Source organism: Mesoplodon densirostris, chromosome 1 (assembly GCF_025265405.1).
Source record: "Mesoplodon densirostris isolate mMesDen1 chromosome 1, mMesDen1 primary haplotype, whole genome shotgun sequence".
NCBI classification, from domain to species: Eukaryota; Metazoa; Chordata; class Mammalia; order Artiodactyla; family Ziphiidae; genus Mesoplodon; species Mesoplodon densirostris.
In genome coordinates, this window is record NC_082661.1 from 3,472,279 (window position 1) to 3,497,500 (window position 25,222).

A 25,222-nucleotide genomic window follows, 5' to 3' on the forward strand; every position below is an offset into this window, starting at 1 on the left:
CTAAAAATTCTTGACATTTTGTTGGTATTACAAATATTATTCTTCCAAATAAAGTTTGGATAAAAATAATTGTTACTGATAAAAGTAACTGACTTTTTATACCTTGTCAATTTTTAAAGGAAAGTTCTAGCATTAATAAGTAAGTGAATTCTACAAACACTGAATTCAGACCATTTGCCATGTTCATAAACAACTTTTTCTTAGGCATGTTAAGATTCCCCAGGCATTTTAATAAATATGTGTATTTTTTGAAGCTGTGACCCTCTCAAATCTCCTTGGACTGTAATTTGCATTTAGTGGGCGAGGACACTCTGGTTCAGGCGGTTAGTGGCTGGTGCACCGGAGGTAGAGCTGGTTCTGGAACCCAGGTTGCCACACCTCAGGTCAAGGCTGTGCCGAGTGTCATGTGTTTCTCCCTAAACTGGGTTGCTTTCTGCTGTGCATCTTTCTGAAAGCAGCTCTCCCAGTGAAATACATGTTAGTGCAAATCGCAGAGTATCGTCCATCTTCCTTCTCTTTCCACCTGTCCTGTCTGTGGAGCTTACCTATTCAGGGCCAAGCGCAGGGGCAGCTGGAGACTAGTACTCTGCTTCTTGGAGCTTATTTCTTCTCCTAAGTCAGCTCCGAATTTTGAGGCCCTTCTTACTTCTTTATATTTTTCTCCTCTATAAGGAAATTAGACTAAGGGGAAAAAAATCCTTCTGTGTGGCCTGTTCCGCAGGACTTAGGAACTTCCTCTTCTTAGTTTCCAGTCCAACCTGAGTAGCAGCGCCAGAATTCAAATTTACAGTCTCTGGGGCAACATTTTAATAGAGTTTTTGCTGGTGTTAAAGCTTAACTCTGGTGTTATATTCCTACTCTACCATGGAGGTTTAACCACCCCATTTTATTAGCAGCAAAATAAAAGTATCAGGGAGCTGAAATCTCGGTGTTTGTGTCCTGGGAGAGATCAGCCTTGCCCCCTTCTCCCAATGGTAATTTATATCTTCTTGGATCAGGGTGCACGTAAACTTGGAGAGCGGTAAAAAAAAGAAGCCATTTGAGAACATTTCTGACTTAAATGAATTATGTGTAGGAAAAGAATACCCAGCCCATATTATCTTTGCCTTTTCAAGGAAATAAAGCTTTGATAGCAGGGGTATTTGATACAGTTATGCACCCTGGACAAAGATTCCTTTGGAGGCTAAATTAATAGATCTGGAACATGGAAATGAGAATAATGAATCCATCTCATTTTAAGATTTTTTTTTTCAACTGATTTCTAATCTAAGCTTTTGGGTTTTCAGAAGAGTGTTGGGTCCTGCACTCTGTGTGTGATCTCAGTGTGCCTTTAGCTGCCGTGATCTTGTGCTTTACAGACCGTGCCCCCAAAATGATGTTGATATCACCTTGGTAGGTTACGTTTTCATGCTGTTGGCTTCAAAACGGGAACAGGAAATTGCAGCTGTGGCTCTTAAAAGGAGCTAAGGAGTATCCGTTCAGTGGTTGGAGATTGGTCAGGGTGTAATTTCTCATTTTAAACAGAGAGCCCTGGACTCACACCCGGGGGCTCCTGCCTTGGCTCTGTCACTGACTTTTCCAAGTTGCTTCAAACTCAGCGACAGTTTCCTTTGTCCGTGATGTGGGGATAATGATGCCCATGCGCTTAGTTCTGTAGGGAGGATTCGATGAGATAATGGGAGGATTCGATGAGATAATGGGAGAAAGGGCTTCACAAAAGATGAAATGCCCTACAGTGCTGGCCTCTGGGAAGGGCACGTGGCCCAGCATTTTTCATCTGTCTCCAGGGCTTTTTCTCTTGTGTTGGGAGAAGGGCTGGAGGAGCTAACATTCGCCTTCACTAGGGATGCCGGGGAAAATATCGAGGACCCAGTTAAATGTGCCTTTCAGATAAATAAGGAATTTTTTGCATAAGTATGTCCCACCCACTGCATGAGATATACTAAACATTATTTTGTTGTTGACCCGATCCTGTTCTTTCAGGGTCTCACCCCGGCAACACCAGCTTTCACACCTTGCTACAGAAGAAGGGCTTCCTTTCTTTCGGTTTCCATCAGGACCTCAGATCCCAGCCAGCGACTGAACACACTTCGGGGATGGCACTTGGATCCGAGGCCAGATGTTCAGCTATGGCTTTCATCCACATTAGCCCATGATTTCCTACCTCGGTGCCCAGCAAATGACCTTGCTGAGCCTCAGTGTTTTAAATCTTTTATTTATTTTTTATTGGAGTCTAGTTGATTTACAATGTTGTGTTAGTTTCTTCTGTACAGCAAAGTGGATCAGTCATACATATACATATATCCGCTGTTTTTTAGATTCTTTTCCCATATAGGCCATTACAGAGTACCGAGTAGGGTTCTTATGAGTTATCTGTTTCATATACAGTAGTGTGTACATGTCAATCCCAATCTCCCAATTTACCTCTCTTTCCCCCCCGGCAACCATAAGATTGTTTTCTACATCTGTGACTCTATTTCCATTTTGTAAATAAGTTCATTTGTACCACTTTTCTAGATTCCACATATAAGTGATATCATATGGTATTTGTCTTTCTCTGTCTGACTTACTTCACTCAGTATGATAATCTCTAGGTCCATCCATGTTGCTGCAAATGGCATTATTTCATTCCTTTTTATGGCTGAGTAATATTCTATTGTATAGATGTACCACATCTTCTTTATCCATTCCTCTGTCAGTGGACATTTAGGTTGTTTTCATGTCCTGGCTATTGTAAATAGTGTCTGAGCCTCAGTTTTTACAGCTTTAAAATGGACATCAGAGCTTACCCCGTAAGGGTGCTGTGAGGGTACAACAAGCTGATGTAAAATTGGGGGAAACTTTAAAGCACCTGGTGCAGCAGTATTTCTATGTGCCCTGCCCGGGAAGCACAATCATCTGCTTGCCTTCCATGTTATGTATGAATGGGTGGTTTGGTGCAGCAATGCAACAGTTTGATCAGGCATCTTTTCCAACAAAAAGTATTGAGACAACCTATTTTCCCCCAATTTAAGCTTTACCTGTCTTACATCGGCTTCACGCATTATCAGTAAATTATTTTTATTTGCTTTGCCCGTTGCTGGCAGGAACTGGGTTTCTGATTCCATTTTTGGAGCCGTCGCTGAGTGCCTGGCCCTTTAAAAGGAGCACCTGGTCTGTGGCCCTGGCATCTGCTGAATAGAAAAGCCAGCGGGGAGCGATGTGTCTCCAGCTGTCAGAGTGTCTTCTTCCTCCTGGTAGCCACTTCTAGAAGCTGGCAGGGGCCCCGGGGGTGGGAGGGGCTCAGTGCTGGCTGTGCCTTCAGTCCAGGTCTTGGGAAGGTTGATGGGACCGGAGCCAGTCCAGCAAGACAGCAGCAGATGTGAGCAGGAGGGTGGGTGTGGAGCACATGTGGCAGATGCAGGGCCTCTGGCCCCCGGCTAGGCTGGGCCTTCCCACCTGTAGGCTCTGCCCTGGGGGTATGGGGGTGGGTGACCCCTGCCCTTGGCCCCTGATCCCCACCGCTTGGCAGCGCCAGCCTTTTCCTGGCTTCTTCCAGGAGCCTGAGTTAACTTTTGCAATTCCTTTCTTTTCCTCTCCACGAAGGCTGTGTTTTCTCAGCCATTCTGGGCACTTCCCTCTCATTTCCTGGGAAAGAAAAGCTCGACCTGTCTCCTCTCGACCACAGTGGTCCTCCCCGTCGAGCTGGGAGTTGTTCACAGCCATCCCATCAGATTCATCTGGTCCAGCCACCTTGTTGACTTTCTTATTGGCTCTTTCTCTCAGCTGCATTTGGCCTGCTGATGCTTTTGAGATTCCTTCTGCTCTGGTGGAGCCATTTGTAAGGCTTCCCCTGGGTTCTCTGCAGCGTTTGCTGCCTCCCTCCTCCACCCCCTTTCTGCTCCCTCTTTGTTTTCCATTGTTGCAGCAGGCTTTCCTTGGTAGGAAACTATTTTTTCTTTTTGGCTTAATTTTGCTTTATTCTCACAAAAGAGTGGAACTTTACTGTTCCCCACCCCCTGTGATTGATGGGAAAGAATATTGTACCAATGGATTGAGATAAAAAATGAGTGCTTCGCCGTAGGGAAGCCAAATTAGCCATCAGAAGTAGGTGCATAGAGTATTTTAAGAGTCTTTTGATTAATTCTCGTGATGTGAGACCTTTTGACACAAACTTTTATATGCTGCGATGTGGGAGGATGAAGTGGTAATGGGTTATTACAGATTTTACTTTACCTTTAGTTGATTTACTGACCTACTCTTCTGTGATATGAAATAAGGGTGCGGCCAGATCTGAGGGTGTCTCCTTTTGGAGAGGACAATTCCTGTGTGTGTATTTTCTAGAATGCAGGCTCAGGGTTTCAGGGACTAAGCCAAAAAGACTCAGAACAGAATGTTAGTCAAAACGCCTACAGTTCTGGGAAGAAAACAGCAAAAAGAGGTCCTTCTAACTCAGATAGGTGTCACTCAGCACCTAAAAGTGACAGCTAATCAATTCTTTTATCACCCGTGCAGAAGGAGAAAATCCTAATTTAACAGAGTGTTGATAGCAAATAATTATTCACAAGAAACATTTTTGACAGTGACTCGTTTGTTCTTATTTTAAAAACATAAAAGCATACTCTGTTTCTTAAAAGCTGTTGTCACCTTCCCGGGCTCCTTACTGCATCATTGAGGGATTAGTTTTATTACAGTCTACAATCTAACCTTAGTCATGACAACAGCAACTCTTTACTTTTGCCATCTGAAAGTGCTGTTACAAAATACTGCAGTCGTGGTTAGGGCATGCTGAAAATTTCCTTGGCTGTTCTCTTGAATGCATAGTTAAAAAAATAAGGACTTTGTAAGTTGAGTACATTTGCTGATAGAAAGCAATTTTACCTATGTGAGTTTAATAGACAAACAGAGGTATTGACTTTTTAGTTCCAGTTCCTAGGGAGATACGGTGATGCCAGCACTGTCCTTTTATCTCAGAGAAGCAGCAAAACTACATTTTTTTCAGCCAGTAGAAACACATTTAAATATTTCACATTAAAAAATTTACTTGTTGAGATTAGTTTACAAATGCCTTGTATAAAATATCACTGCAAGTGAAAACTGAGAGCAAAAGTATGTTCCTGTTTCTTGGCAATCTGAGAAAAAAAACTCTATGAACACTTCTGACTGTGGCTATCTTTGGTGGTTATAAAAAAGTTGGGTTTTTCTTTTTCCCTTTGTGACAGAAGGTTTGGCCAATATGCATATGTTGCATTTTCACGGATCTATTAATCGAGTTTGAATTTAGATGAATCATCCAGAAGCATATTAAGCTAATTGTCCATCTCTTTGATTTTTTTTTTTTTTCTTTTTGCGGTATGCGGGCCTCTCACTGTCGTGGCCTCTCCCGTTGCGGAGCACAGGCTCCGGATGCGCAGGCCCAGCGGCCATGGCTCACGGGCCCAGCCGCTCCGCGGCATATGGGATCCTCCCAGATCGGGGCACGAACCCGTATCCCCTGCATCGGCAGGCGGACTCTCAACCACTGCGCCACCAGGGAGGCCCATCTCTTTGATTTTTAATTGCGATCATAGCTTTTTATCCCTGCTGCTTTCCCGTTAAAGATAATCCAAGTTCTGAAGGACGTATGGCTTCATGGTCTTCGTGCCCCGGCCCTCGGTTTGGGAGTAGCGGTACAGAGATCAGTACTGCCCGCCGCAAGATTGTGCTCTGCAGATGAGGGTTTGTGAGTTTCGCCAAGTACGAATGTAATTCTCCAGGACTATCGGGGTGGCAAGAAAAACCCTATTATTTTGCAGAGTCTTTATTATGGATGCTCTACATCCGGGACCCCTGGCTGTACTGGCTACTGTTCCCAGATACTAAAGCACACACAATATGGTCCACGTAGAACTAAAGCACTAAAGACACGGCGGCAGCGGCAAGGGCTTTCATTGTTTAGATAAACGTTTCCACCTTGAAAGTCTTGCTTGCTGCCTCTGGGAGGTCTGATCTGTGGAAGGCAGCGAGCCGGCTTTCTCCAAAACTGGGTTCCCGTAGTTTTTTGTTTGGATACTTGGGAGCAAGAAGGATGTTCATTATTACAAGTGCTGCTCGGAACGACATACCGAGCCTCGGAGTCGAAAATCAAGTGGCTGGCGGGCGTCGGTGGTTCAAACTCCGCTTCCCACTCTCCCACACAGCCTCCCACACAGCGCCCCACGCAGGAGCAGCCGCAGCCAGAGCCGAAGCCCAGAGGCGGCTCTCTGCCAGGCAGCCCGGTCCAGGCACGTGTTGCTTAGCAACGCGGGCCTGGTGATGCTGACACGTCGGAGGAGAGCAGCTCGACGTCCGCCGCCCACCAGCGGTGGGCATAAATTCGTTAAGTAGAGGAGGAGGAAGCACGGCCTGGCGCTGTTCTTCTAGACCCAGCCTCCCGGTGCCGAGCCGAGAAGCTTCACTTATCATCCCCCTTTATGAGGGCAGGAGCGGGGAAGACTTCCACGGTGCATTGTTGCGATCCCTCAGGGGTAAATTTTTAGCTGCAGAATTTATGAGTTGCACATTTATTTGATTTGGCTTTTGGTTAATTTTTTTTCTCCTCTTGTCAACCTGACAATATGAGGGCAGACGAATGCAGTCCCTGTAGGAGAGGCAGTAAACGGTGCTTGTGCAGCTGCTTTATAGGGGCTTCTAGCTGCTCTCCTGTCCCCTCCCTCTCCCCTTCTCCCTCCTTCCTTCCTCCCTTCTTTCTCTGGTGCCAGTTCAGCAAGGCTCATGCAACCAGAACACTCCACTCTAAATAAATAAATCCTGAAATAAATACTGATGTGCATCTCATTAACATTACCTGTCAAATCCCTAAGCACAAGACCCCAGATGGCCCCCTGGGTCCCCCAGTGATTTCTGGAAAGGATAGAAAAAATATGATCAGTGGGTGTATTTGTGGAAATCATTAGCAGGGTGGGGGAAGATATGCTTATAAGTCAATAATTCTTTTTGACAGAAACTTAGCACTGGTTATGTGATGAGTCTCCTTAATGGAAAGAAAAGACATATGGCCTGAGTTTTATGACAGATGTCAGGAATCCTGAAAAGGGGCAGGAGGAAGGTCTTGGTTATGTTTTTCCTTTTTACTGACATGGACGTACGGGATGTTTTGTCAACTTAATGACTATTTTCTTTGGTTCTTCTGATCACCCAGTGGCAAGAGAATGTAGTGACCCACTTTTCAAAGGATGGTAAATATCATTGAAGGCAAAATTTATGTTAGAAAAGGTCTAAAGAGCAGATGTCCATCTGAATTCCTAAAAATCATATAGTGTTGGATTTATTCCACATTACCTATGCCGTGTGTTCATCTTTGGGGTTTAAAAGTCAGTACAGTAAGATTCACATTTAACTCTATCATGAGATTCCTATGGCTCACAGGCTGTTTACTCTGGAGAATGTTGAGTTAACGGTTCACCACCAAAGAGCTTTGTCTACTGCTTTGCATTTTGAGATTTATAAACGTGCCCCTCAGCACGGCCTAATAAAGGTGTGGTCATTGGATCCCAAGAAAAAAATGAATCGTCAAAGCAGATAGGGACATTCCAGCTCACGTGAGCTTCTTTATTATTTCTTTGAAGGACTCATTTCCAGTGATATATGCAGAATTGCACTTGCAAGAGAGCTGATTATGGGCCATGAGTGGACAAGTTTAGACACTGGCCCTGATTTGGAGAACGCGTTCCCAAGGCATCACTATTGGATTTGATTTGGGAGAAGAGAAGGTATGAGATACAATGCAGCACTTTGTAATCATTTATTAGTCTTGGAAAGGGCCCTGAAGCTACTCGAATTATAATAGAAGACAGCAGTGATAAATCAGACCGTGAGTGTGGGGGGCATTCTATGGCAGCGCAGACGTTTGCTTTGGAGCTGCCGTTTTCCGGCCTCACCTGGGTTTGTAAGCAGAAGGGGAACTTAGCTGACATCAAGACGCACTTGATTTTCTTTTTTCTCTCTTTTTAGCACAGAAGCAGACCAGCAGCTTTCCTCCTGAATTGTTGAAGGGATGATGGACAGCATTTTATCCAGAGCAGGGTTTCGAGTGCTTCTGACTGCCTGGCTGATTGATACTCTCACTGGCTTTTGCAGACCAAGTCTAGAACAATTTTATGTAACATATCTATTGGAGTCAGTGAGACATCCTTGCCCTTTGTCCCGCTGCTAAGTCCACCCTCCAGGTTTGCACTCTGCTCACTCTCTTTCCAAAGGCCTCCCTGTCTAATCCTCTCACAAGTCCATCTCCTTGATTTCTTTATTCTTGGTCTCCACCTCCCCCCAATCCATTTCCCTTCCTTCTTGTGTTGTTTCAATTCTTGCCCTTCCCTCTCAGGTCCACAGCACTAGTGAAGATGAAACATTGACTTGGATTTTTGGAGCCTTCAATGCGAGCTGCAGGAGAGGTGGCAGCAGAAGGCACGTCACTTCATTAGATCATGGAAGACTAATTTAGATGCCCTCCCAGCCCAGGACTCCCTGCTGCTGAAACCAGCATTTTTTTGCCCATAGTCGGTTGGGTCAAACCAGACATTATTCCCCATCCTGCAGATGAGCAGAATGGAATAGAAACTTTTTGAATTGACTTTGAACCTCTTCCAAGCCTTTCAGAATTGGCTGGAGTTTTCACAATTGCCTTCACACAGGTGTTTGAGCACAAAGGTAACCTTTCTTTAGCAATAAACTGTAAGAGCATCAGCACCCTCAGTTTGTGGGATTCTAGTCTCAGAATCAGGATTAAATGGGTCATTTAGAGTAAACAGTTTCAGCTGAAGCTTTACAATTTTATGTGTAATTTTTCACCTGTAACCACAGGTCCAGAGAGAAGTCAAAGTTGGGAAATGCCACTTAAAATTTTATTTTCTAATTTTATAAATTATAAATTTATAAATTTCTGGTTCGAGAAAGTTTTTATTTGGCTTTTTACTTTGCTTATTTAAATGCAATTCAGTTTGTTCTTTCAGAAAGAACAACTCCAGTTTCCTTTAAATGAATTATTTAATTATCTAATGGAATTTTTCTATGAAAGCCTTCATATAAGAAATAGCAATATATTTAAATCAAATTTACATAGTTCCTCTCTTCTTGTCAGAAGCAATATTTGACCCCTGCAGTGTGGACCATGTTTTTCTAGTTTCCAGGCCAATGCATACGTTTTGCCATTGTATACATTCGCAGTGAAGAGTGGCTTAAATGATCTGCTTTGTTCACTGCTTCATTATGTTACTTTACTGTCCCTGAAGACCTGACACAAGGCAAATTTACATTACTGTCCTCCTAATTAGCCAATAATCCTTAAGGATTGGAATGATACATACCCAAAGGAATTTCCTTCTTCACTAAGTATGACGTCAGCTTAAGGAGACGGTGATTCTACAGCAGAAGTCATCTTGGTGATGACAGCCCTCACGTGTCTGTCTCCCAGGTCACACTGCATTCAAAGCCGCATGATGGTTTCAGCATCATCATATAGCCCATCACAGGAAATCAATCAATACCCTTTGCAGTTGGGGAAGATCTGCTCACTTGTTCACCAGATGGTAAAGATTCTTGTGGATGATGCTTCTATTTTTTAAATTAAATCACCTGTGCCTTTCTTGGCCTGTAATCCACACCCTGCCATATCAGCTGCACACTTTTGGTTGGAAACGTGTCCATGTCACACACATGGGATCTACATGGCCCTACAGGCAGCCCAGGGGCACCGGTGCCTGCTCCCCTGGCTCTGAATCCTTTTGCCTCTCTGTACACATGGCTGTTGTCTCCCTCAAACTACAAGAGGCTCCTCTTCACTCAGTGCTTGGGATCACTGCCAATTGCTTTTCCCCAGTTCTTTCTTCCTGACCCAATCCTGTCTCACGCAGGTCTTTCCTGTCGTACATGGCGATGTGTTTCAGAGAAGGCAGGTTATGTCCTCCTCCCCAGGGGTAGGTCAGGATTGGCCTAAGCCAGTGCTTCTTAAACTATTTGGACCATCAGTCACAGTAAGAAATTCATCTTACATCACAGCTTAACACACACGTAAACAGGTAGGAGTATTTACACATGTGTTTGTATCTACATCTGGACTCAGATTTCTATTTAAGAAAATGGGAGTTGGGACCCACTCAGTTGGTTTCCTCAATTTTAGTTTACAATGTGTGGTGTGGTCTAAGCCAATCATGATGGTTCCACTCTCCTGGCTAGTGATTGGTTTAGGTGAGGGCATGTGATGCAATTCTGGCCAATCAGAAGCTGAGGGGCTCCTGTGACAGGTTTGAATTACTAGCAAAGAGACATGAGGAGAGGGGAGTGACCAGTCCTTTCCTGCTGGGTGTCAGGCTGCCTGCTTCTGATGCCTGAAACTGAACAGGCTAGGAAAGAGGCCAGGAAAGGAGCCAGGCGAGATGGCAGAGGGGAAGAGGAAAGACAGCCCGATTCTTGGTTATGTTGCTGAATTAATCATTGCTCTCCCAGGCCATTTCAGGATCTCTTGTGGCGAGGTAAAGTTCCCCATTGTTGAAGCCAGTTCAGTTGGAGCTTTCTGTTACTTGCTTCGTAACTTTCTTCACAGTGTCTAGGAATCAAATAATCTGAGCTGGCGGTCTATGATAAATGATGTTAATGGACCAGGGTCATATGCCAATTCAAAGGATAAGATGAACTTGGAACCCTTTTTGTCCTGTTAAGCTGACCGAACATTTGTGGGTTTAGTGGCCTACAGGACTAGTTTTGAGACCTGATTCAGCAGACCACCGGAATGTGTAATTTGATCTTGTGGTTTTGGCTATTTGTAGGTAACCTGGAAGGTCCCCGACATAACGTCATTTAAAGTTTTGCTGAGCCTTACATTTGGATTTTTGCCTACCATGAAATGGATTTGGTATGTGCTAACTATGTAACAGATGAGCCTGGATAATGCAGCAGCTTTATGGTGTATCTTCGTGGTTCTCCTGTCTTTGTGGACTCATTGATTTTTTTTTTTTTTTTTTTTTTTGCGGTACGCGGGTCTCTCACTGTTGCGGCGCATAGGCTCCGGACGCGCAGGCTTAGCGGCCATGGCTCACGGGCCCAGCCGCTCCGCGGCATGTGGGATCTTCCCGGACCGGGACACGAACCTGTGTCCCCTGCATCGGCAGGCGGACTCTCAACCACTGCGCCACCAGGGAAGCCCTCATTGATTCTTAAAATGACTCAAACTCATTTTCTCATGTTGAAGTGTTATCTACCCGCTACCTCCCACACTCAAAAAGCTATTTATTAATGCGGGAAATGGAAAGAAAGTGGAGAAAATGAGGATTCACAGCCAAGAAACGGAAACCTGGACCAAGTTGGGAGTGAAACGTGGGCATCAGTGGCCCAGGCCCAGCGCAAGGAGGAGACCCATGGAGGATCTACAGGATTAAGAAAAGGTGACCCAGGAGACTGTGGGAGGGCTTCGCCTGGTGCAGGGACTGCTTGCTGATGAGGGCTGAGTGTCTGTGGAATCCGGGGCAGCATCCGTATCTGACTGTGCACTGACTCCACCTAAGCTCGATGGGAATTATGTCCCTGGATGGGGGTTTGCCAGGGTCTTGGGCACGTCCCCCATGAATGTCAGGGTTTTCTAACCTGCAGCGTGTGAGTGTTCTGAAAGTCACAGGGTGGCTGGGGCTCTGCTTTATAGGAGATGCGAGTTGTTCGTTGTTAGGAGATTGCAACAATCCTTTTATTTTCGATAGTCGTGCTTCCTGTGTGTCCTCATGGACTTGCGTGGGCTTTCTACTTGGTCTCCTGGGACTCATCTTTGCTCAGGTACAGGGTTAGGTGTATCAATTTCCATGGAGGTAATTAATGAAACAACAATGTATTAAGTGCCTACAGCATGAGGTGCTTGGTGGGTTCGAAGAGATGCAGGAAGCAGAGGCAGAACGGGGAGAAGTGACTCCTTTGGTGACAGGCAGGTAGCAACGGAGGATGTGGACCAAAGCTGGAGTCAGGGCTCCGGCCACTTGTCTGGCCCCGGCCCTGAACACCCGGCATCCCTCATCTCCAGGGCTTAGCATTTGCTCACAGCATCTGTGCAATGCTGGAGCCCGAGGCTGAGCATTGCACAGTGACAGTCTGCACTGCGCACCGGGTGCTGGTCAGTGCTGAATCCGCCTCCAGGTGAGGGGACTAAAGTGATGACTCGTCCTGGGATCATCACAATGGAGATGACATACCTGTTTGTAAACTTACCTGTAGTTCAATTCAGGTGTGTACGTTCAGGTATCCTTTTCCGAGACGTGACAGGGTTAGGGTTAAGGTTAGGGGAGGGAGCAGTGCAGGGAGAGCCCCGTGCATCAGGAAGAGGGAGCTTCAGCCAGGAGCAAAGAGGAGAAGAACTCGGAAGATTCCAGAGAAGAGCCTTTAGTGTGATGCCCAAGACCAGGGAAATGGGTTGAAACATGTTGCTTCGTGGTCTGCCAGAGACAAGAGGTACAGTTTTTAAAACGCGTTCTTAATGCTTTAATCGCTTGGGGTGACTACAGAGTTTTAGGTCTGGAATTTATCAGTTTGCTTACTAACAGAGATATGTAGTGTTTGGTGCCATGCCCAAGTTAATTAAAGTTATTAGAAACTGGTTATGTGATTTTGAATAGATAACTTAGCCGTTGTGCCTGAGAAAGGTAAATTTATTCCTTGAAGAGTCAAGTCAGCCCCCAAAGCACAGATTCCCACAGGGCCTGCTGTACCAGGCGGAGTTTTGTCTCCTGTTGGGCCCAGAGGCTGAGACCGCATGGTCATGGTTCCTTTTCTACTCTCTGTCCATCCCCCAGCTCGGATTCACTGGCGTGTGGGAGGTGGTCCGCTGCCGGAGTCTCTTTCATTAACCCAGACACCAACAATTTGAGGTTTGTTGAAAAATTTTTTCTCTGATGTCTGTGTTTTGAAATTCCTGAGAAAACCCAGAGTACCCCCTTGAGGTGTTAATTACACTGTAAAACCATTTGCTTTGGGGAATCTTATTTCATTTATTCATCTTTCAAAACTGAATTGCCAGAATCCAGAGTAGATAACAGTTAAACATAAAGTGTTTTGCAAGTCCTTCAGCTGAAACTTAGAAATGTGTGCACGGTAAAAAGCTTGGAGTCTTCAGATTTTTGGTTTCAATCACTTTCACAGCGTTGTTTGAACTCATCTTCCTTTCAGCCCCAAATGAAATGATGCCAGTCAAGATGCCTTTTCTCCAGGACTAAATTGTAAGTGTCTTTAGGGCAGGAGAGGCTTATGGATATTTTGCACATTCCTGTGGATTCTAGAATCTTCCATGAGTTTGGTTCTTATATGTCTGTTAAAAGTAAGTGTGGCACACGATGTTTGAAACACAAATTGCTGGCCTTTCTGCTATGGTGACAGGGGTCATTAAAACCCAGATGTCCTGGGGTCTGAACACCCCAAGTCCCAGCCTCCTCCAAGTTTTTGGGGCTGCAAAGTGACAACATTGTCGTTAGCAACTTGAATGCATGGCAGAAGGCAGCAACTTAACAGAGTGAAACTTTAAAAATTAAAACTGGAAAAACAATTGTCATTGACTGAAGTGGAAAGTGAGTTGTCATTTGGAACTAAGTTATTTACAGCCATCCCTGGGGCTGTACCCAAACCACGTAGATGGTAAAAAAGATGCTTCTAAAATGTCTTGCGAAGCATGGAGTTTTCCAGTATCATTTGGAAGCCCTCCAAGGAGCTCTTAGGACTCATCCAAATGCCTGCACGCAGCCACCATGCAGCTGACCTGCAAAATACGAAGAGATGGGGCCTGAGTACAAGCAGGTGAGTGCGATCCAGAAAGAAATGTAAACTGTGTGAACACAGCCCTTTATGTAGGGATTATCATTTTTCATTCAAATTTTAGGCAGACAGCGGGCAAAATGTAATCACTTTTCAGCATTACTGTACTGTATAAGCATATTAGGAGAGCTCTGTGATGGTAATCATGGAGTGAACTGGAAACCACCCCTAATTAAACTGTCTGCATCCCCCAGCATTTTCCTGTAATGATGTCAAACCGTGTAGCAATTAGTTGCACCTCTATGAATGTAAACACTGTTTGTAAATCATATAAACTTAACCTGGCTTCCTCATTGAAAATCTCCTAAAAAGGAATTAATTAGCTTTGTATGTTTTGGAATCACAATTTATAGGATCGTTTTGGAATCTTTCACTGAAATGAAATTAATTTTTCTTCCCTGCGATTTGTTCAAATGGAATCTCTCTCGCAGGGCGCTGTAAAGGAAGAGCCAGCCCAATTGACTTAATCTTCATTTCATTTCTGTGACGACCAGTGAAGTGTGGAATTTAGGACCGGAGTTTACTGAGTTAACCCAGTTTTAAGATATTTTTCTCAAGAGGAAGGTATCTGTCATGTGAAGGCTGTGTCTTTCCTGTGTTTTCCGCTTTCCAGCCACTGTGGAGTGTTTCAGGCTCATCTGAAAGTGAAGTTCAGGCATCCAAGCAACCTTCATGCAGCTGCACGTCATCTTGGCAGACACCAGCTCCGAGCTGTGTGGGAACAGCTCCGGAGGAACTGCGGGAATCAAGGGAAGTGGCCAATTCCAGACAAAGAAATTGAACAAACAAAACAAACGCTCAAGTGTTTTTAACTCAGTGATCTTTCCTCCGCTGACAGGGAGCACAAAAGAAAAGGGAGCCAAGTTTCAAATGTAGCATGTCTTTGTTGGAATTTTCTTGCTGGAACCTTGGATCCTGGTGGTGGATGGTCTACCTGAGCCATCAGCTACATAGCACATTTACGGTTATTGTATTTTACAGGTTGATAGATTTTTATATTCTGTCCAAGTCAGGATCTTACACCACCTGGTTTATTATTTAGTAATTTACAGTGCAGTCAGGCGCGTTTGGCTTAATGTAGGATAAACTTATAAATCTATTGTTCCTCCACTTGCCAGGGTTGGTGTGCAATGAACTACAGAGCTGGATGCGTCCATACATTTCAGCTCTGCTTTTTTTCTTTGATAGGGAAGCAGGCAATAGATAACACAGTGACAGTAGCATCCCAGGGGACAGCAAAATGTGAGAGCAACACCACGTCAGGTTAGTAGGTCATTATTGTGTGAGCCGTGAACCATTAATGGACTGCTACGCCCAGCTCAGTCTGTGTCAGATTATGGCTCGTGGCAGGAGAATTGTTACCTAATAGCTAACTTTGCTTCCTCCCTATCGTCTTATTAGCTCTTCTGATAAAAATGTGCACAGGTATATATTAATAGGGGGCCTCACTGGAAAAAGGCCAGAACCTGGTAATTTCCCTCATTTCTGCAAACAATGTCTGTATGTTGATTCTGCTCAGGGAGTTCTTCTAGGGAATGACATTCATTCACAGGTTATTTTCGGACGTCTTGTAAAATACATGGCCAAACACGTAGTGCTCACTGATGCAAAAGACCCTGCGATTAATGTTTTCTGTTGATTATGTAAAATGAAGAAATACTGGGAGTGAAAGAGAGCTAAGAAGTTACCCCTGTTCCCGTCACCCAGACTCTTCAAACAACAAGAACCGTGACATACTTTTAAATTCCAGGAAATAAAGTCCACTTTTCTTGAAACGAAACCCCAATAGCAATGACCAGGTGGCATTATATAATTTTTATCATGTATAAGCTAGACAAGAAAAGCATATTGTTTATGTGCAGCTTCAGATAAAAGCATGTTTTTTAGGAAACATATAAAGAATCCCTAGTTTTTGAGTTATGACAGCAAGAAGTTTATACTGTGTTTTGGGGACCCGTGGTAGAATATTTCTGCCATCTTTTGGAGGAATAAAGGTCACCACACAGTTTCTTTCTTGTTAGTGGGCATCTCCAGATGGAGTCACGAAAATGAAGGATTCCAAGATGTTTTCCAGGAAAGATGAATGTGCAGGTGAGTTTGGATTGAGATTATGCCCCTAAATCCCTGTGCTGGATTATGCCAGTCATTTTGGGAAATTCTCTAGGATGTCAAGAGTGTGAAAGGATATGGACAGCAAATACGAGGGAAATCCTTTTAACCAGATGGGCAGAAAGTAGCTTAGCAGAGCTGACAGTCTAAAGAAGGAGATACGAAGACCACTGGGAATCAGCCTTGGTCTGGATTCAGACCTGGACCACGTGCTGCTTTGCTGCTGTTGACGCGGCTGCAGTGCGCCTGCCGAGGGGGGGTACCGGCTGGCACGACCGCAGCCACTGTCCTCATTTCACTGGGGCTGTGACAGCAAGGCCACTGATGGCGACCGCGACGTTCATCTGCTGAGATGCCTCAGGACAAGGACCACGCTTGCAAACGGGCTGTTAAAATGGGCTTTTAATGATACCGTTTGATAAAGCACCTATGTAATGAAGCCAAGTACCGAATTAATACCCAAATCTATCCTAATCCAAACCCCGTTATTCATTCCTGAGTGCCTATGTGCATGTATGTACGTGCGTGTTTCTATATAAAGGATTATGTTGCCCCCCCGGCAGCATCATCACCCCAACATACACACGGGCAGTGGCCCGGGAAGCCTGGTTTCCATGGAGTAATGCGTCTGGGGCTGCTGCAATTCCACACTGACCTATGACCCACCTCCAGGGTCACTTCATCTGCACCTCCTTGGGACTCAACCACGGATTTAAGTTTAATAAAATCAAAACTGAGTTTAATACACATCGTGTATTACAGAAGTATTAATGTAATTTTAATCCTGAGCATCTTTTTCTCCCTTGTCTTTATTTTGATATTACCAGAGCAAAGACCTGTAGGGTAAAATGTCTGAAATACCTTTCAGTTAATGATTAATTCCTTATTTGCCTTCCGAGCTAAAAACACTCAAGTCATTATGGTTTATTACCAAAACTCAATTTATATTCCAAATCTTTCATTAAAAATATGACAAGTGTGTGAGGAAGCATGCTATCATGTTGTAATCACCACCTCTTTGGAAGCCTTAGCCCATTTAATGACTGGGTTATGGACATTTTAGGAATAAAATCTTGGTCTTGGGAAAGAAAGCTGATACGGGTTGAGACACTTTAATCGTGAATAAGTTCTGACAAGGAACAAGACAAAACCACTACCCACCTACTGAAATGGCTAAAATTCAAAATAAATAAATAAATAAATAAAAACAGATGATACTGTTGGCAAAGACATGGAGCCGCTGGAATGCTCCTACACTGTCGGTGGAAATTAGAAACGGTACAGGCACTTTGGAACACAGCTCAGCAGGGTTTTATCCAGTTAAATATAAAACCTAGCCATCCCACTCCTAGGAAAGAAAATGAAAAGACATGTTCACACAAATGACTTATCCATGGATGTTCATAGCAGCATCATTCATGATAATAAACACCCACACACTATGCTGGAAAGAACCAAATGGGCATCAAGAGGTGAGTGGATCAACAACTTCCAGGTGTGTCCATTCCAGGAATGCTGTGCAGCAATAAAAAGGAAATTATTGTTGATACGTCCAAAAGTGTGGATGCATCTCAACAGTCTATGTTAAGTGAAAGAAACCAGTTACAAAGAAAGAATATATATTGCATATACACTAACATGAAATCATTTGCGTGAAATTCTAGGGAAAATATTGTCAGAAAGCAGATAAGTCGTGCCAGGAGCAGGGGTAGGGGAGGCTATGGCTGCAAAAAGGCATGAGGGAAGCTTTTGGGCTGATAGAAATATGTTGGTAACGTGATGGTATGAAATTGCCAAAACTCGTCTAACTGTGTGATTAGAATGGGTGAAGTTTATTATATATAAATCATACTTCATTAAGACTGGTCAAAGTAGACAAGACTGAATATTTAAAATACAATTCCTCCCTTTAAAAATATGACTTGAAAGCCAGAAACCATCCTGGGTAAGACTGTGTGTCTAAACACATCTGTGGCAGGAAGACAAAGTGAAAAGACAAAGGAATGGCTGGGGGAAATATCTTTAAACTATGACTGACCACTTTTCTCCACTTTTAAAGTACTCTTAGAAAAAACGTCAAATCAGTAGAAAATCATCCAGCAACCACCTCGTGGAAAAGCATCTGGTGGAAAAATAATAATAAAGGTAACTAACAGGTGTTGGGAGGCTACTGTCCTCTGACGCTCACTATCCAAAGTGTTTTATATTTTAACTGACGTGTGATTGGCATACAATAAATTGCACATATTTCAAGTGTAAAATCTGATAAGCTTTGACATATCTGTGCCTATGAAACCATGACCGTGATCAAGGTAATGAAATATCTATTGCCCCCCAAAGTATCACCCCCCCTCCAAAGTGGCGCTTTGTGATTCTTCTTCCTCTGCCCAGATACCACCATCCCCAGGCAACCACTGATCTGCTGTCTGTCACTATGTATCAGTTTACATTTGCTAGAATTTTACATACATGGAATCCAACCGTGTGTATTCTTTTCTTCTTTGACCTCTTTTACTCAGCAACATTATCTTGAGATGTGTTCACGTTGTGTATCAGTAGTTCCTTTTCTTTCAAAAAACGGTTTGTTCATTTTTGTTGCTGTATAGTGTTTCGTCGGATGGATATGCCACAATTCACCTGCTCATCTGAGGATGGAAATTTGGATTGTTTCAGGGTTTTAGCTATTATAAATAAGCTTCTGTGAACATTTGTGTACAAATTTAATGTGGACACATGGTTTCTTTTAGGTAAATAATTAGGAGTAGAATAGCTGAGTCATATGGTAGGTGTACTTTTGAAGCTGCCAAACTGTTTTCCAGAGTGCTTGTAAATTTTCCGTTCCCATCAACAGTGTAGTTCCGAGACTAGTTCCAGAATCTAGCCTTGGTATGGTCAGTCTTTTAAATTTTAATTAAGCTAATATGCATGTAGTAGTGAATTATTGTGGTTTTAATTTGCATTTTTCCAATGACTAATTGTGTGAAGCATCTTCTCATGTGCTTATTTTTCAAAAGTATATCTTTGATGGAGTGTCTTTTCAAATCTTTTGTCTGGTTTTAAAAATTGAGTTGTTTTCTCCTTATTGAATTTTGAGAGTACTTTGTATATAACTAATAAGGTTCTTTATCAGGTATATGCTTTGTAAGTATTTTCTCCCAGTCTGTGGCTTGTCTTTTCATTGACTTAACAGTGCCTTTAGCAGAGTGGAAGCTTTTAATTTTCATCAAGTGTATTTTATTGGTTTCTTTTTTTTTAATTTGAAATGTAGTTGATTTACAATACGGTGTTAGTTTCAGGTGTACAGTAAAGTGATTCAGTTAACACTGTTAGTTTCTTTGTATGGATCATACTTTTTGTGTAGTCCCTAAGAAATCTTCATCTAACTCAACATCCCCCAAATTTTCTCCTGTGTTTTATTCCAGAAGTTTTATGTTTCAAGTTTTTACATTTAGACTTTTTCTCCGTTTTGAATTCATCTTTGTTTGTGGTGCATATGGATATCCTTCCTCCATTGAACTGTCTTTGCGCATTTGTAACAAATTAATTGTCCACATATGTGTGGATCTGTTTCTGGACTCCATGGCATCAGTCTACTTGTCAGTCTTTATGTCAATACGACGCCAGCTTGACTTCTACAGCTTTAAAATAACACTTGAAATCAGTTATTCCTCTAATTTTGTTATTTTTCCGAGTTGTTTTGGCTATTTTAGGTCTTTGGCATTTTTCTTATGAATTTTAGCATTAGCTCGTTCATTCCCACCAAAAAAACCTCTGGGAATTTTGGTTGAGTTTGTGTGGAATTTATAGCTCAGTTTGGAGACAGCTGGTGTCATAACAACATGGAGTCTTCTGACTCATGAACACATTACATTTCTACATTTATCTGGGTCTTAATTTCTCTCAGCAATATTTTGTAGTTTTCAGTTACAGGTCTCACAATCTTTTGTCAGATTTATCCCTAAATATTTCATATATTTTGGTGCTATTATAAATGATGCTACTGTTTTTAATTTTAAATTCTGATTGTTGCTAGTATATGGAAATACAATTGATTTTTGATTTTGATTATGCATCCTGCAACCTTCCCAAACTCACATACTAGTTGTAGGAATTTTTGTATGTTCCAGATTTTCTACCTAGGTGCTCATGTAATCTGCAAATAGACAGTTTTGCCTCTTCCTTTTCAATCTGGATGCCTATTCTTTCCTTGCTCTACTGCCCTGCATAGAACCTCTAGTACCATATTGAACAGAAGTCTGAGAGCAGACATATGTGTCTCAATACTGATCACAGGGGAAAGAATTCAGCCTCTCACCACTGAATGTGGTGTTGGCTCTAGGTTTTTCTTAGATGCTCTTTTTCATGTTTAGAAAGTTCTCTGCTATTCCTGCTTTGATTAGAGCTTTTATCAGTATTGGATGTTAGATTTTGTCAGATGCTTTTTCTGAGTTTTTGAGATGATCTCATGGTTTTTCCTTTTTAGTTTGTCATTATGGTGAAGCACACTGATTTTCAAATGTTAAACCAACCTTGCATTCATGGGATAAACCCCATTTAGTTGTGTTGTATTCTGCTTCTTATAGAAGTGATTTAAATGTATTGTTTCAGTTACTTTCATAACAACCGTATGTGGTACAAATACTATTATTCCTATTTCTCATCAGAGGAAGTTGAGGTACTGATGACTTTGTCCCTTGACCCTAACAGGAAGCACTTGGATAGATCTGGGTGGTGCTCTAGCCTAGCGGTCCCCAACCTTTTTGGCACCAGGGACCGGTTTTGTGGAAGACAGTTTTTCCATGGACCAGGAAGTGGGGGCTGGGATGGTTCGGGCGGCAATGCGTGCGGTGGGGAGCGGCAGATGAAGCTTCTCTTGCTCACCCGCCACTCACCTCCTGCTGTGGGCCCCAGTTCCTAACGGGTCCTCAGCCAGGTCTTGCTTCTCCATCCAGACCACAAATGGGGTGGGTCAAATCTTTACCCCAAAGCAAGACCACGTCTGTCTGAAAAGCTCCCTGATCTCCAGATCAGGAAAGAAACATGGCAGCTCCACGTGGTCATTCTGTCTTCACTGCCCAGCAAACCTGCGTCTGCTCATGTCTTGACTTTGTTTCTGTCTGTCTGCCCTCGGGCTCTCAGCCTTCCCCCCATAGCCTGCTTCCCGCACATCCAACGTCTTATTAAACAAAGGTAACTGCCAACGTTTAGAGGAAGAGCGAAAGCATTATCTTCCCTGTAGATATTTCTAAACATCTGGATTATTTACACCAGGCAGACAAAGTGTCTGAAAAATAGGCTGCTTTTCCCTCTTTCGTTCAGGGGTCAGCAAACTTTTCCTGTAAACGTCCGGATAGTAAATATTTTAAGCGTTGTGGACCATACAGTTTCTGTCACCACTACTCAACTCTGCCTTTATATCAGGAAAGCAGCCTCAGACCATATGTAAACAAATAAGCATGGCTGTTTCAATAAAACTTTATTTACAGTGGAAGGCAGTGGCCAGATCTGGTCCCACCGGCTATAGACTGTCATTGCTCATTGCAGAGACGTAACCTAAATCTCAGCTCCAAAGAGGGAGACAAGCAGAGCTGCACTGAGGGCCTCAGGAAGCCCCCTTAAATGCGCATCATTGGCAGCTGGCTTTTAACCTGTTGAGTAAACTTGTTCCAAAGTAGCTCTTGTTGCTCGACACCCTCTCGTGCCGGCAGAGAACCCTTTGTTCACAACTAATACCATTGTGAATATTCATCTATTTCCCGAGATGTTTTTCCTCCTTTCTATTTGCAATATGGAAGATGTTTCCTTTTTTCCCCCCTGCTAGCTCCATTTTCCCACATAGCACTTTGCTTTCATCGTGTTGATTTTCTTCTCTTATACATATTTTGGTTTGAGGAACCGATATTTTTATAGCTGGTGAAGGTGTCTCAGTTAGACAACAGCACAGGCCTGAACTGTTTCATGCTCACAGCTAATTCCCTTCCAGAATCTCACACTTTCTCTCTGGAACCGTGAAATAATGTATTTGTGAAATGTGCACACATGCTAAGAACAGAAGTTTTGGACGTGCCATATATGTTTGATTTTCAGATCATTTAATTCTGTTGCCTCAGAGAGCCATTTGGTTTGTGGTAAGAAGCGTTAGCACACTTTAATACTGTGAAAAAAAGTTCTTTTCACTAGTGAGCATCTTCTAAATGACTGACAATTTCAGGTAACTGAAGTTTTATCAGTTTTGGGGATCTACATGTCCCAACTTTAAAACAAATAGACGAGTTTGCATGCATCCTCTAATAATGAGACAAAGTGGCTTTGCTGGAAAAAAAATAACTGAAAATGTTGAGTAAGTGGAATTTTCGGGCATAGCTCTGGTGACACCGGGGTTCCAGCGTGCAGCCTGAAGGCTGGTTTTTCCTCACCCAACTTTCTTCCCATCCTCCAATGCCTGTGAGATCACCATTCATTTGCCTTCATAAGTTGAGACTATTTCTTCATCTGCACTTGATCAAAAGCAAACTTGAGGGCAGGGTTTGTGTCTTATTCTCATTTTTCGTCAACGCTACATTGGATGCGCTGCACATAGTAGGGCCTCAGTAAATGGCTGTGACATTGAGGGTGCAGGAGGACAGCCACCCTCAGCATCAGTCAGCAGAGCACAGCTGCACACGAGGCTCAGCTCTGCAGTCCTTCACTTACACAGTCCTAACCTATAGACGATGCAGAAACATCGTTGCAGTGCCCCTGCTAGCTGACCCTCCTTCCTAGGAAGCTGCCCTCAGGGCAGGCTGCCTGGGGAGAGGACACCTAGACTTTTATTTTGTTTTTTAAATTCTCTGGCTGTAGAAGAAGGCCAGGAGCCGATGAGAAAGAGCATCAGTGCAGCAAGCGCCCCTGGGGCTGTTCTGGCCTTCACATGGGGTACTAGTCTTCTCCTAGCCCAAGTCTCTGCCCTTGGAATTTTTACTGCCTACTACAGATTCCTCTAGATAGAGATCCTTTTGCTTAAAAAGTATCTTCAGGAAAATACTGAACTTCTGGGTGGGTTAACTCAATCATCCATTTGATGAATAGATACAACCCCAGATATGGGATGCATGTTCTCTGATCTTTTTTTTTTTTTAAAGGAATTTTGCCTTTTTAAAAAAATTTATTTATTTATTTATTTATTTAGGGTGTGTTGGCTCTTTGTTTCTGTGCGAGGGCTTTCTCTAGTTGAGGCAAGTGGGGGCCACTCCTCATCGCGATGTGTGGACCTCTCACTATCGCGGCCTCTCTTGTTGCGGAGCACAGGCTCCAGACGCGCAGGCTCAGTCATTGTGGCTCACGGGGCTAGTTGCTCCGCGGCATGTGGGATCTTCCCAGACCAGGGCTCGAACCCATGTCCCCTGCATTGGCAGGCAGATTCTCAACCACTGCGCCACCAGGGAAGCCGTTCTCTGATCTTTTTGATCAAGAATTTCCACTGTAAAATTTTGAGCATGGACCTCCAGCACAAGCCTATTTATTTTATTTATCAATTATATACACATGCTATTGCACCAATATATTATGTGTTTTAAAGCGAGCGTGAAATATTAGTTAAAATAAGAAAATAAAGAAAACTACAATTTCTTTTATCTTTGTGCTCCCCTCTGGAGAACAGTAGTGAGGGGCTGTCTGAAGCCCCAGAGCAGCACATTAGATGAGGGCTCTCTGAGGGATGGAGACATCTTTGGGGCCAGACCTCCTACCCCGTGGACCACACCCTCCCTGCTTGGGCTCGAGCTCACCTGTCTGGAAGCAGCTCTCAGCTCTTGTGGTGACATTGCTTCTACAGGAGCAGGTGTGTCCAGGCCCAGCCAGTTGGTTACAGAGGACTTCCTGGGCACACCTGTTCCCATGGTGGGCGCTGACTCGGGGACCGCGGAACAGTGACCTGACCCTGGTGGCTTGTGGAGTGATCCGCGTTATCCACTCAGAGAGCCCGCACCCAACCAGTGCTCCTGCTTCCTCGTGATCGAGACATGATCTAGCTTAACTGATGTGGTAAAATATGTCTACATACATAGGGTGTGCGAGAGGTTGTGGACACAGTTGCATAGCAGATCATTTTAATCAACAGATGGGAGTTAGATTTTCTGAGGAATCCCACATTTAATCCTTTTGTAAAGAATCTCTCTTAGAAAGAAACCACCACTCCCTTATTTTGCCTGCTTGGTAACCTCTGACTTTGAAGGTAGGCGTGGATTAGAGCAGGTACCTGCTTACCTGATGTCTCTCCACCTCCCTGCCCTCAGAGTAGGATTAATGGCAAAGAAGGCAAGGTGATGGATTTTCAGCTTTTTGGGAAAAGCTTGCTGTCATCTGATGGAGTAGAACTTATTAGCATCACTTTATTCACCTTTCATTAAACGGGCATGGAATAACCTCCTTGTCTGTGATTCGACGGCCAGGTTACTTGTAGGGATATAGATTCATATTGAAAGCCCCGGGTCTGGGGATCCAAGGAGCCATGATTTTTGATCAGGGTTGGGGACACCCACCCTATGGATCTGACCCATGTTTGCTGGATAAAAGCCGATGCGAGTGAGGGCCTTTCCCCAAATGGCTGCATTTTCTATTCCTGAACCCCCCACTCCCCATGTGTGCCTCGTCTTAGGTGTACAAATTCCAAGAGAGTTTTGGTGATGATGATGATGGTGATTTTGTGGGTGTATTTGCAGACCCCCGGCCAGGAGAACGTGGCTCCCTGAGGGCACATGCATGTGCCATGGCCCTTCAGAGATGCCTTTGGTTGTCGAGCTTGTAGTATGACTCGTAAGGCAGAAGAGACATTGACAGTATTTTCTTTTCCTCTTGTAATTAATACCTCTTAAGTTGTTTAAAGAAATACAGTACAATCACCCTTTTGAACAGGGTTATAACAACATGATCTTTAGAAGTTAAAAAACAGCTGGTTCCACTCAAATTCTAAATACATTAAAACAAACTTTGAAGTAAATAATCTGAGTTTCTGTTTTCATAAATTACAGTGATAACATGTAAATTTCTCCATTCAGCTATCTTTACATAAGCCCTTTTGTGCTTCCCTCTCCCAAACTGTGAACATATTAGAGATTCTTTCAAAGAAATTGTAAATATACTTCTCTTTAAAAGTAGATGCAATAAATCCAGCTGCATTTAGCTAATATAATCAGGTGGCCCTGAAAACGTGCAATGCCTAATACGGGCTACAAAAAAAAAAAAAAAAAAAAAAAGTAGCAGGGTTTTTTTTTTTTTTTTTCCCCTCTCCTTTAAAAAAAAAGGCAACATTAACCGTTTCACAAAAAGTTATTTGTTTCCT